A 13,932-nucleotide genomic window follows, 5' to 3' on the forward strand; every position below is an offset into this window, starting at 1 on the left:
CAGAGCTCGATGTACTTATCGGCTCCGACGTCTACTGGAAGGTAGCAACTGGACGAATTCGCCGTCTAACTAAGCATCTGACGGCAGTACATACCGTCTTTGGATGGATGGTACAGGGCCGTTACATGTGCCTAACGGGTGACCGAAGTAACACCACCGCCGTTTCAACAAACAGCTATGAAACATCGCACTCCAAAATGCTACCTAATCCATCTGAGATGTGGCAACTGGACGCTATCGGCATCTCCTGCCTTCCCTCGTCGGACCCAGCAACTCACCCAGCGTTGCTTAAATTCAACGAGCAGATCGTTAAAAAGCAAAACGGCGACGGCGCGCGCGTGTATGCGGGGAATGTGTTAAGCGAGGCGTCGACGCTCTCTGACGAGTGTTGTCGTCCACGGCTTTATTCTATTCCTTTGCGAAACGAGGAAAATGCAGGTAAAAGAGAAATGGCAAATTTGACGAAAGCGAACCACGTCAAAGCGCTTCACCAGAGAGGCGTGTCAGTGCCATCTGGCTCGCCGAAGAGAGAACTCCTCGTTGAGTTGTACAGACAGCACGTCTTGAACGACGATCGTTTTACATCGGGCGACAACTCGAGCGATGAGGATGTCCGAGGTACCTCCAAGGAACACCACGAAAGCTACACGCTCCCGGAAGTCTCCAACAGCTTCACGCTGCTTTCCGACAACGCCTTGCTTTCCAAGCTTAGCGACTTTGGTTTCCAGGCAGGCCCTGTTGTAGCCTCAACTCGGAGCCCGTACGAGAGCCAGCTTCAGCAGCTGCTGAACAACGGCAGCGTCCCGACCACCCCATCCGTCCCAACTGACGAGTTCTTTGCCACAGAGGAAGAGGAGTCTCAAGTCATCCCCGAGGACAACTCCGACGAAGAGGACGGTGGTACGCCGCTGCAGAAGGGACCTACGACATTCTTCCCTCTGAGTGCCCAGAGTGTCCGATTCAACCCGAACAACAGCAGCTCCCCCGTCGTGAACGAGGCTGTGCAGCTGAGTCGGCGTTCGTTCACCTACAGCACCCGCAGCAGCAGCCTTCCTCAGGCCGGTTCACCTGTCCATATGACGCTGCGTTCCAGAGCGGAAATACGTGGAGAGGACATTGCGGGCCATAGTGTGGTTACCACGCAGGCTGTTGGCAAGCAGCGGCGCATGTCCATAGCGGTCAAGGTGCCTATCGTGCTGGTGGTGATCACCGTGAACGTGTTCATCTACCTGCGAACGCCCGTCGAGCAGGGGTCGTTTAAAACAAACATCTTAATTACTCGCTCCCGCATCGCTCCCATTAAACCAGTAACGCTACCCCCCTTGGAATCGCTAGCTTACCTGCTAAGATTGCGTCCCTTTGACTACGTAAAGAAAACACTAAGGATCGCTCATCTGCAAGTTCAACTTTGGACTGACTCCGAAGTTGTCTTATGCTGGATTGCTGGTGACGCAACAAGATGGCAGCTGTTCGTGCGCAACCATGCGATCGAAATCCAGCGTATCACCGAAGGATTTCCTTGGACCCATTGCCCGAGCCACGATAACCCGGTAGAATGCATCCGTGTTCTGAGGGACAACGACGTCATCAGGATGTTTGGGGGGAGCGCGACTCCGAGAGATCAGCTCGGCTCCAAACTGCGTGGTGCGGAACGGCGGAGTGAAGCGGCACTTAGAGAAGCCCAACCTGCTACCCCCAAAGAAAAAGAAGCCCAAGGTTGCAGCTAGCATTGAACCCACCGTTAATCTGTTTCCAGCCGTCTTCTTTCACTTAAGGTTCCCGTAGAGCTAAAGGTAAAAAAGGTAAACCGCAAGCGATCTGAACATGAACCCCACTGGGACGAAATGGAAGTAGACGGTGCGCAGCGGAAAGAAGCAGACGATAGAGGGCAAGGACAAGCAGACAACGGATTGCAGGGAGGAGTGGAAAACGAAAGACAGAGAGATGCAAACGAAGACGAGGCTTTTGCACCGGACGACTGTTGCACTCCCGTCTTACAATAAATGCTAATGGACAAGTCAGAACAACCGCCGCCATCATTAGAGAAATCACTGAAAGTTTGCAAGTTTCATTTGCCTGAATTGGAACGTGCAGTTAAGGCTGGGAGAGGAGGAGCAGAGTTTACGGCCGTGCCTCCGCCTCGCAGGATTTCGCCTCGAGCTGTGACAGAACAGGGTACGCCGCTCTCGTCGACCACTGCCGAGCCGGAGACGAAATCGAAGCCACACTCCACCACGAGATCTTACGCAGCTTTCCCGAAACTCAACACGCCTTCGAGAGTCAGAGAGGCGATAGCGTTCAAGGTGCTTAAGCTCGGTGCCAAATACTGCCGCAATATGTTAGCGTACAAGGAGAGCAAAGTCCGGCAGCACAGCGACACTGCCTCGACTACAGTTCGGCGACGTGGCCTCCGTAGAAGACGACAACACGCCTTGTCTGCTATGGAAACTGGGTCGTCTAACGAAGATGTTATCCGGCAGACATGGCGTGACTTGAGCATGCGCACTACGACTCTCCAGCGGCTCGGAATTACGGCGTCCTGTTGAGCGCCTTGTCTGCTCGAGGCGGGATCATCTCCTTCGTTGTCGCAGGGGGGGAGGATGTTGAATATTAGAAGACGAGGGCCCATAAGAGCACGAGTACGTGGGCCAACGCACCCGGGGAATCGGCCGTTCTGAGATGAATGGCTACGAGCGGTACGGAGCGGTTCTAGTCCTTTCTTCACAGACATCACTGGCTTGTCCAGTCGGCTCTCGCTTTCTCACCTGCATATCTTACATCGTGACACAAACTAATATATCTAGCGTGTTGTTAGCGACGACGTGAACAGTAAATGGAAATATTCAGTCAAAATCATGAGCTATTCCACTCTGTGATTGTGGATGACCAGCAAAGTTGGTTAGCACACGGCACAGACACACCCCGAGGAGCCGGAGCAAACTAAACACGCGCGACGGGACCGCCACCCTAGGAGAGTGGAGGGAAAGGAAACTAGACACTGAAGCGCTTGTAATGACGACAAAGAGGGAGGGGTGCGAGCTTAGACATGGGCGACGCGGGTCCTACAGCGTCAAATCTTTGAGAAACCTTTATTATCAACCTGAGAGTCTACTGATCTTGAAAAAGTGCCTATTGATAACTAATCTACATAATAGACCTATTACTAAATAACCGAAGCATCAAAGACAATGCAGATAATGGTGTTCCACACGCCGCACGTACCGGCGTCGCAGCACTAACTGGTGCTGCGACGCCGGCATCAGTTAGTCCTAAAACAAATGACATGTTGCACGCGCACTCGTCAAAAGTTTATTCAGGTTATTTACTTCGAATCTTTTATACGAGGAAGGTGTGAGCGTGGAGCACGTGCGGCGCTCCACGCGCACAGTGTTTTGTCAAGCACACGAAGAATCCACGGAACCCTAGCCATACGTCCGTACCTCTCAAATTTCGAGCAGCGCTCCAGGTGGGCAAATTGGAATATTTGTGGCTCGCGTTTCGAACATGTGTCATTACTATTCTTAAGAGTTCCTGTGTATGGCTACTTACGGTAGCAGAGTTCCGCATTCAGCCTCGGTGGGAGACCGTAGCGCCGCCTTTCCTGCACGGCCCAGGATGCTTTGCTCATCGCGTGACTTAATTCGGCGAATAGCGCCACCGCGCGCGGTGCCGCACATGGAAAATATAATAGTAGGAAAAGGAGGCGAAAGCAGGGGAACATACTCCGGGGCGCGTGTAACGTCGGCGGAGCGACCGTAGCGGCAGCTTTCTTGCACGGCGCTGACTGCTTTGCTCCTCAAGTGATCGATCTGGGCGAATAGCGGAGTGGCGGCGCGGGGAAAACAAATGCGTAACTTTGCTCCCCCTTGTAGGGAGCATTTCAAGGAACTCTGCGCCTCTTCACTACAGTTTTTTATACTCCGTTCCGTTGCAAGTGCCTGCATAGCAGACGCTAGAAGAGCAACCTCCGAGTTGCAGTGTTTCTGGCACGCAGGCGCGCTTGTGCAGTGCGAGCATCGCTCAAGGAAACATGCTTCTGCGTGTAGCTTTGGCTTCGCTATCACGCAAATGGAAACAAACGTGTTAACGAAGGCTATTAAACAAAGCAATATGGAGTATCCATTAGCGGCCATAGTTGTGTGCGCGATTGCTGAGCGCGTCCGGACGGCGAGCGTCCACAATTCTTTTCAGCGTGCACTCCACACCATAAATATTGCCCATCCTGGCAGCCTAATAGTGTTAGCTCATTCTGAGCTTGCGCTCTAAACAGCACCCTCGGATATGACGTCCGGCGGATACCGCCTATAGAAATTTTAAAACCTAAAGAAATGTTGGAAGAGACGCTAAAACATCGAACTGCGTTTGTTTTTTTACGTTTTCTACTAACCATAAAAAGATGCTGACAGACGCTTGTATTGGAAGGTGGCTCGTGCATAATCTAACGTTACAGCGCCGGTTCTGTGGTCGAATCGCGTGGATGGTGCAGCCAGCATAACATGGTCGCGTCTTTCGAACGCACTCGCTCCCCCTGCCCTAGTGCAACAGGTTTATAAACGGACGCCTTGTAAGAAGTGTTCTCGGGAAGAAATACATCGAACAGGTTATTCTAAACAGTTTTAGGACCTTAGAAGCAATATTTAACTTCTCTGACCCCATTTATCGACATAACAAAATACTGCAATATAGCTTTCGTTTATAGTTACGCACCGATATGTGTTTTATGGTTTAGCGATTATACGTGCCTTACTGTCGCCAATCAAATTTAGTGCAATCTTAATCTTAAATGCAGTCATGTTTGACCTACACAACTAAGGAGAACATTACCATTTTGTTTATATGGCGTGCCTTATATTGTTAAAATGTTATGTCATTGATATCAGATACCGGGTTCATCACACTTTTCCAGGTAAGTGCCGCTCGTAAATAGCGCACCATAATGACACCCATGTAAACCCGCTGTGTCGGTCATTATGCAGATTTTCCCTTGAATTTTCTACACATCACTCGTCGAGACGTAATGTTAAGGTGATTTTTACTATGAACAAAATTCACTTCTACAAGAGTTAGAGGTACGAACACTGACTCACCACGACCTATGATTACAGGCGACCTAAGTAAACTATCGAAGTGCTTAATTTTAACTAGAAATATTACTTTGTGGGAAACCCCAGCACTGGACGCAATATATACGAGAGAATACATACTGGTAAAGTAGTTTTTTTTTAAAGATCAGTTTCCATTGAGCTTTTTTGTAAAGTAGCGATGAAACCAGCAGTCTCTACTGAATGAAAGCGACTTAAGTCGAAAGGTGACTCGTTTTAATGGTTGTCACAAAAACCCAACACAAGGTAAACAATTTTTTTATATCCAGTAAATTTGAATCGTATAGTCAATCGACAAGAAAATGTAGAAGAAAATAGATATTGGATTTTGATTTAGACATTGACCTCCGTTCTTTAAAACAAAAGCTAGGTCTTTACAATTTTGTAACCTTTTTGTGCTCGTCTGCGTCCTTTGTTGGATCGTAGCACTTGGTGCAACGGGCCTTGTGCAGGTCCGGGAGGTAGTGTCTGAGTGTCGCGGGGTTAGGAATGGCATTTGTCTGAAGTTGCCGCCATAATACTTGTTGAAGTCTGCTGAGTGACTTATGTGGTGGTGGGTATATCTGGCGCTGTAATCTGTAGTGTTGTATAATGTCATGGAAACTACGAAGTGGTTCCTTATGTCATGGAAGATCCCTCAACTCGTTAGCAATCATAATGACTACGCCGACCGCCCCGCATGTCCCGGCCGGCGAGTCGCATCTCGGGCCGCGGCATGGGCCGCCTCGTTACCGCCGTCTCTCTCATCAACCTGAGACCAGATTAATGCGATTGGGTGTGTGATTTGAGCGATGATGGAAGATTTCAATGTTAGGAGTTTTGTTGCCGATCGAGAGACGCGACCTGAGCTGCAGCTGAGAATGGCCGTCTTTAAGTCACAGATTATGGTGCGTAACGACTCGGACGCGTGGTTCAGGGCCAGGCCGATTGCAGCCTTCTCCGCTCTGGTGGGGGAATCTTCCTTGACTAAGGCCAACACTACAATGCGCCACGTCCCATCCACCACAGCCAGGGCATAGCGGTCCCGGTGACGGTTGTCCAATGGAAAAAAAACGAGCATATGCAGAACACGCACAGATACGCACTGCCAATTGCACGTTAAGCGAAAATCACGAACGCGCAACCAACACCCGCCGCCGTTCTGAAATTGAGAACAGTCATGGTGTCGCCCCTTGGTGCAGTCACGGTGGTGACTCCGGCCTCTTCTTTGCTTGCTGGATAGTTCTGAGGGCGGAGAGACGGAGAGGTGCAAGAAACAGGGCAACGAGATATATTCTTGTTCCGCACACCCAGGTGCCCCAAAAGACAGACCACACGCGTCAAACGAAAAATCGACACCGAGCGTTTGATCGTTGTTTCGCATTTAGTTTGCGCTCGTCGACGGAGAAAACACGAGGCGATTAGCTTCTAACGAAGGCCTTAAGGGGTGTCCAAACAGGACACTACAAAACTCACGACTCCGGCAAATCGTGAAATTGAAGCGGACGCTTCTATTTTCACGGTCTGTCGGAGTCGGGAAAATGTTTGCAGGAGTCGTGAAAATTTTTACGATCACGACTGCTCTCCTCTTCAGATTGACGTCACACGCCACCTGCGTCTGGCTCACCTCGCCAACGCCCTCGCGTACCGCCGTCGCCTCGGCTCGAAGGCCAAGGAGGTCCGGCTTTGGGTGGATTTGGGACATTCCTGCGTCAAAGGGTGCGTTTCGCCCGCCTCGGATCTGCTTTCTTTGTCGAGATTCACTTTCGTCGTGATGGCGTCCGATGCGGTTCCGTATTGGGAGCGGAGGCCTTGAGCGATTGACCGACAGCCAACAGAACGTGTGAGTGGCTCTCCGGACCCACGTGATAAGCAGAGCAAGGCCGCCGTGGAGGAAGCGAGGGGGAGATTTGACGGAGGGAAGTTTTCCCCCGGGAAGAATTGACGGAGGGAAATTTCCCTCCGACGGCCGGAAGCGGATCGCGGCAGAGCGCGGCACGATTTGCCGGAGTCGTGAGTTTTGTAGTGTCCTGTTTGGACACCCCTTTATTTCGACTGTCTAAAAACAGACTATCTTCGTGCAAACAGCAGAGTCCCCTTCCCATTTTTTTTGCGCACCCTCTCTCCCGTGTGGGTGAAGGCCTGGCGTCCATGGTCGTCCCTAGTCCAGCCCGTAAAACACACACTCAGAACACACAGACTCATCAATGGGGCCCCGTTTCCAAGGCCACGACAGGATAGAGACGGGGGAATATCTCTTCAATTTCCAACACACGTTGCAGCCGTCAGATACAAACTGGCCAAGTGGTTTCCTTTACGCATATATCCTGAAAATTCACGTGATCACTCTATGCACCGTCAGAACAATTTAGATGAATGCTCTGGTTTCACGTAAAAGATTGGGACAGAACCTAGAGCTTTTGTCCCAATCTTTTAGGGTTCTGACGTACCCTTCAACAATTCAGGGATTATTGAAGGGTACGTCAGGACTCTAGAAAACTTCGACCAAGATTAGAAAGCCCTTTAATATTCTTAAACGTTATGTCAAAACATTTCAGAAATTATGGTGGGCCCCCTTGAACGGTTTTGATATACGGTTGCTAGAGCAAAACGTTTCCTCGCGCTGCTCGGTACAAGAACGAAGCCGCATAATAGTCATCATTATTACTTTTTCTGCATAGATTGGACGGTAATTTAGAGAATAGTAGTTTCGGTTTTTACCTTTCACACTACAGCTGAGGGCAAACTGCAGAACAGGTTTTAGCGGTCTGTAGTAATGTAGACAGTGGGAAGTGTGGGTATGGAATGGACATAGTTGCAGTCGCGCAGAAAAGGACAGGGAAAGAGAAGAGGAACAAGTGGACGACAGACAAGCGCACATTCACACTTCATGCATTAAGGAAAGAAGAATAGAGTACAGAATGAGGAATCAGCCCTAGCGTTGGCCACACACGCGCGAGGTACCAAAGGCTCAAGGGCCGCCAACTCGAGGGAGACACGTAAAGTTACCCACACGAAAGCGGTTCAAAAAGGCCATTTCCTCCCCTGTTAATGAAACAGATGGAAATCTGACACATCGCTCGACAATGGTTGGGATAGTAATAGCTTCAAAAGTCTATCTGGTGTGTTATTCGGACTCGTGCCTGCCTATTATCTTGGCCCCGCCCACCGTAAAATTTAGAAAAATATTGTGTTTTCGTAGTCGTGAGTGTGCGCTTCACTGTCGTCTACGTGTTCCTTTTCTCTGTCCCTGTCCTTTGTGCGCAAGAGTAACTACGTTCACCTTACACGTCTCATGCAAATGAATCGTATGATGCTGGTACAACACAAGGGATCTGGAGCAATGAACTCCAACCTCCGGTGAAAAACGTCGCAGGATAGGTTTGGAACTCCGTACTGACCAATCAGAAGCTGTAATTTTAAAGCTTATCAGAGTGCAGAGTTTTGAAGGAAAGAAGTGGCATAGAGGGTACAGATATACAAGTACTTAAAGGTACGAAGACAGGAAGGTGGAGACTAAACAAGTCAGCATAACGACTATACAACTTAGAAAGGAAACTAAAATCAATTTGCAATTATGAAAAACACATGGCTGCCTCCATGCACGCACTTTCAGAGTTTGAAATCTGGGCGACTCGCGCTTTATCTTCTCCGTTTACATCCAGCGATTCAAGCACGTGGTTTAAAGACGATGACGTTGGCATCGTTCGCTTCGTCGGAGTCTCTTTGTTCTGACGTGTCTCACACTAGCTGATTGCAGCAGCGGTGAGAGTGACTGTCATCAATAGATGCTGGAAGATGGTTCTTTTGATTTCGGTTCGATTGCGACCAGCACCCGGGCCGAAGACGAGATCGTCGGTGACCAACTCGCAGTAGCCTGCGGCAATCTCCTCCAGACACATAAGAGGTAGCCGGGAAATAGTACACACAAAAGCCCGTCACCTCCGTCGGAGCCCAACCATCGCGGGGAGCTACGCAAGCGTCCTCCATGACAGCCAACGCATGCGATCGGAGGAGAAACCGGCGCAACGAGGCCGGGAGACCAAGTGCAATTTTCAGAGCCTTCCGGGCGAACACGCATGGACGAAGGAAGATCGAAGGTAGCAAACTGGAATTAGGATGATTGTGAGAGATAATGACAAGGGTTGCGAGCTCATCTGCGCAAAGCTAATTTAACAATCGATATATTTCAGAAAATGTTTTACAAACGTTGTATTGGTAAGGGTAGACTTGGTGTAAATCGCATATTCTAGTAGAGAAGTATATTACTCGGCTAAAATTTGAAATACTTTTACAACACCCTGTAACACCGCATTAAAATGTAGCTTTTGAGGAGGAGGAGGGAGGAGTACGGAGGCTAGGTTATACCTTTCCTCCCTCCTTCTCGTCCTCCCTGCTACTCCTCCTCACCCTCCTTCCTCTTCCTCCTCCTCCTGATCCCTCCCCCTCCCCTCCTCCCTTCTCTTCTTCCTCGTCCTCCCTCCACCCCTCCTCCTCTTCCCGCCTCCTTCCTCCTCCTCCTCCTCCCTCCCCTTGTCCTCCCCCTTCCCTCCCCACCCCCTTCTCTCCGTCCTCTCCTCCCTCTTGTCCCCCTCCCCCCTCCTCCTCCCGGCACGTCCGATTATAAGAAATGCCCATAATGCAACGCACGGCACTTGTGACGTAACTCGTGACGTCACGTGTGACGTCACAAATCACGTGCATTCCATATGGGACATTTCCAATAATGCACAGCACGGTTGCGTCTAAGGCGACGCCGACGGCGACGCCGCTCAAGCCGGAAATGGGCGCCTAAGAGCTGCGCTCTAAAAGAACTGCAGAGTTCTCTTCCAGCAGGAAAACCGAATGAAAGAGAATCTGTCTTCAAAAAACATTTAAAAATTAATGTCATGCTTTGGCTCTAGACCTGGGCAGGACCACAAGTTCTGCAAATGCTAAGAGTAAAACCCACCTATCAAAAAGTGGCCAATATTCTATTGTATTTGTCTAATAAAAGAATTCCAAATTCTCAGATCACACAATGGTTCATGAAGTCGATACTTGCAAGAGAAGCGTTCCCCGGCCCAAGTCCAGACGGAATAATATGAGGCGTGTTGTCGCACTGTATGTCCCATTCCGACTGCCAACAGCAAAGAAGCAATGACTTCACTAAAGACAATGTATCGTCACATGGTAAACAACCTCACAATTGGCAATAGTTCCTCCCACACCCTGCAACAAGCGTGTCGGCCCTCTCGTGGCCTACTAGGCCGATTGGACTGGGTACCCAACACTATTAAACACTGACCATCATGATAGGCAGTGTCTAGTTGACACTGCATTTGTTGTACAGGCATTCTTTTAGTGTCTTTAAGAAAGCGAATGGGAACAATCACTGTCTGTGAGTAAGCAAACACAACCGCCCTTAGGATTTCGTAGTGGATAATGTATTCGATGGTCAATCATACCGCATAGAACTCCGTCGCCCCCCCCGATGGAAACGTTTAACAATTACTAAATTATTTATTCCAATTACTAGGAATTTGGATATTGTGAAATGTCATGCATACACTAAACAAATGAGGAGTATTTCATTTCAAGTGCCATCTACCTGTTTATTTTTCGAGTGCTAATATCCCTAAATACAAAAGGTACACGTTGCTTCACGCAAAGTAAACATATACTCACAATAATTCAAAGCAAAGTTTACTAACCTTGAGTTGCTGCATGCTGCCTTCTGTGGCCGCTTGATAATTGTTCATATTCCGAATGTTCAGCATTCCAAAGTGTGTAATTTTTTTATTCCAAGCGTCGGCGCAGGCGTCAAGTAAATCGGTAGACATGAGTCCTTCACCAGCTCTGGAAAAAAATAATCCAAGCATGTATGTAAATTAGGGCTGGACAATATATCGGTTTCTTGTCATTACTCCATTATTGCTTTATTCGCGGTTATATTTGTTATGCGGTTAATAGGTTCGGTTATTCGTCTGAATTTTTGGTGACAAAGTAAAATGCGTGCTTCGCTATCTTTACTCAAAATATATTATTTTAGAAGGTTACATAGTTGAAGTCTCCAGTACCTCTCTTTCAGAATTTCTATGATTGTAAGTGGGAGCAATACGACGTTTAAATATTGGCGTATAACTATTTAGTTTCATAAAAGGTTTTTGAAGTATTTTTTGTACCGGTGTAGCATTAAGTCTCGAATGTGGGTGTACGTTCTGCGAGATATGGCATAACAAGAAATATTTATAAAAAATATATAGTTTTGACACCTTTTTTAGATATTAAAAATAAGGAAAAAAGCGTGAGTGTTGAACCGGTCATAATTTCGGTTCGGTTCGGGTTCCGGTTCAGTAGTATTGTATTTTGTTCCGGTGCGGTTCCGGTTTAGGGAAGTGCACATAATATCACTCCGGTTACCGGTCTAAATAAGCGCGAACCGGTTCGAACCGGTTCGCGCTTATTAAACAGTATTGCCATAGACCCATCCCAAAAATACTTCCTCTTCAGGCAGCCTAAAGACCCTGCACAGTGACGTGCGAAAAAGACACCATTAATGTGGCAATGCTTTTCTTAAGTTAACTATATATATGCGATCGGATTTCCATTGGTATAGATTATTTTGCAGACGCAGCTATGCAGTATTTCAAACTGTGCCAGAAGAGGGCGTAATTTCGGGATGGGTCCTATAGACCTTTCCTAAAAAGTGCTTGTGGCCGGTGCCATCTTTAGTGTTCGTGCGTATAGCGCGAGCTTTGCTTGCTTTCCTAGTTGACGAACACGCACGTGCTAGGCTGTGAAGGGCGCACGTTGGGCTGTCATTTTGTAAACAATAAAATGGTCTCTATCTGGATTGCTTGCTCTCTATGTTTTTGTTTCTTTGGCTCTACACACACGTGTTGTTTTAGACATGGTACCTGTTTTCCAAACCCAGTAAGATGTCGTAGCTATGCCGCAGAGTGGCTGACAGGGGAACGAGAGAAAACAAATATGCCGTAAAACACACAAGCAGGGACGTCCAGCGCGCATTAAGCTGTGGTCGTTGTAGCAGTCAATACGTCCAGCGTCGCCACCAAGAAAGACAACGAATCAACTCCTTGGCGCGAGCCCAACGGCACGGGGATTAAACAGAACGTTTTCACCTAAGCTCAGAGTCGGTCGCACCATCTCTTCCGTCCTCAACATCGAACGCGCTACAAACTGGTGACCCGGACGTGATGATCGACTCCGAGCACCTGCCATCCAGGGGAACGTTCTCCGCGGCCCCGGGCATGGCAACAACATGGCATTTCAGATGTTTATGCGGGAGGCACATCTACCCACAGCCACCGCATCCGAAGCCTCCGCCACCACCTCTGCCCCGTCGCGTCTGCCGCCGGCATCTCTCAGCAACGGGCTGCGACCACCTCGCTCACCCCGCCGGCACGGCAAGTCTACGTTCGTTGGCATTTCCACCACTGCCGCAGCCCCTGGTGTCGCCCCGGCAGTCATGCCCATCTGTGTGGTGCGGTGCTGGCCTGGCACGGTCGCGTGCTGCCACATGTGGGGCGTGCCGCACCGCGCCACGTTGGGGCATGGCAAGTCAAGACGCACCAGTCTGTTCATAAGGCACGTCGCTGACCGTCCAAGGGCTCTTCATCACTACTAGGTCAGGCATCTGCTCTCCACTCGGTGCGTCATCTCCGGGAATAATACTGCATCGGTCGCGCAGCTGGCCGCCATCTCCCCTGGAGCCCGAGTGAAAATAGAGCCCGCTAAACTTCGGAGCCAGAGCACTACCGGATCGTTGTTCCCGCTGTCTCCATTTCGCCTGACCGCAACCTTAACCAGAACCTGCCCGGTCCCCGCACGCTGCCTTCAACGGCCACCGCTTTCTGCCGCGTCATTCTGCTCGCAGCACGCCAACAGCAACAGCGCCACTCCTGGAAGCTTCATCGCCTTCTGCTCACGGAATCGCTCCGTCCCCTGAAGCCTGCTGCAGTCCTACAGGCGACGTCTCTAATGGGGGAGCTATCTGTAGCAGTCAATACGTCCAGCGTCGCCACCAAGAAAGACAACGAATCAACTCCTTGGCGCGAGCCCAACGGCACGGGGATTAAACAGAACGTTTTCACCTAAGCTCAGAGTCGGTCGCACCATCTCTTCCGTCCTCAACATCGAACGCGCTACAGTCGTGTATACATCGGCCAGACCTGCTGATGTGTCAATGTAAAGGCAACACTCCTTTACAATCCGTCACTTGCTTTGTCTGTGCCGAAATTTGAGAGCATCACAATTTTGGGGAGGGGCTGACAAAACTGCACGCGAACTGCTGGAAGCCTTCGAGGTAGGAGAGGAAGGAGTCCAATGCGTTAGGAAAACCTCGGTATATTTACATAAAAAGAATTTTTCTTTGTGCACGTGTTGATACAGTGACGGTCTGGGGATTTGGCTGTTTTCTTTTGGGCTCTCTTTCCATTAAACGTTCAGTTCAAGTCAAGCGCTAGTCCTGTCTACTTCTTTCCTGTTTGTTTGCGAGCGCTGTTATTGGATTGTTACCTTTTTTCACTGTAACCCATCTCTTATGAAATGCAGCCCGGGGTGCATAAAGTGATCGAACAAATAAATAAAATAAATTATTAAAAAAAAAGTGTTCCACAAAAAGCGGGGGCGTATTGAAATCATATTTAATTGGAGTTTTTTTCCTCACAGGGAAAGAGCGATATATTTGATAAAACCCCACTAGAGCGTTTATATTTTATGACGTTTTATATACTCATGGCGCCTTTCTTCACACAGATTAACATGATGTTGTCTATAATCGACTCATTCAAGTTGGCTCGATGCGGTCAAAGGGCAAACTTGACCGTGAGTTCAAGTAAGAAAACAT

The 13,932-nt window shown here is 49.1% G+C and overlaps 1 pseudogene; it reads left to right on the forward strand.

The window, feature by feature from the left end:
- Positions 1 to 344: 344 nt before the first annotated feature.
- Positions 345 to 2,546, forward strand: LOC115322423 (annotated as a pseudogene).
- Positions 2,547 to 13,932: the final 11,386 nt, after the last annotated feature.

The sequence above is a fragment of the Ixodes scapularis genome, unplaced genomic scaffold (assembly GCF_016920785.2).
Source record: "Ixodes scapularis isolate PalLabHiFi unplaced genomic scaffold, ASM1692078v2 PGA_scaffold10__122_contigs__length_95168666, whole genome shotgun sequence".
Lineage (NCBI taxonomy): Eukaryota > Metazoa > Arthropoda > Arachnida > Ixodida > Ixodidae > Ixodes > Ixodes scapularis.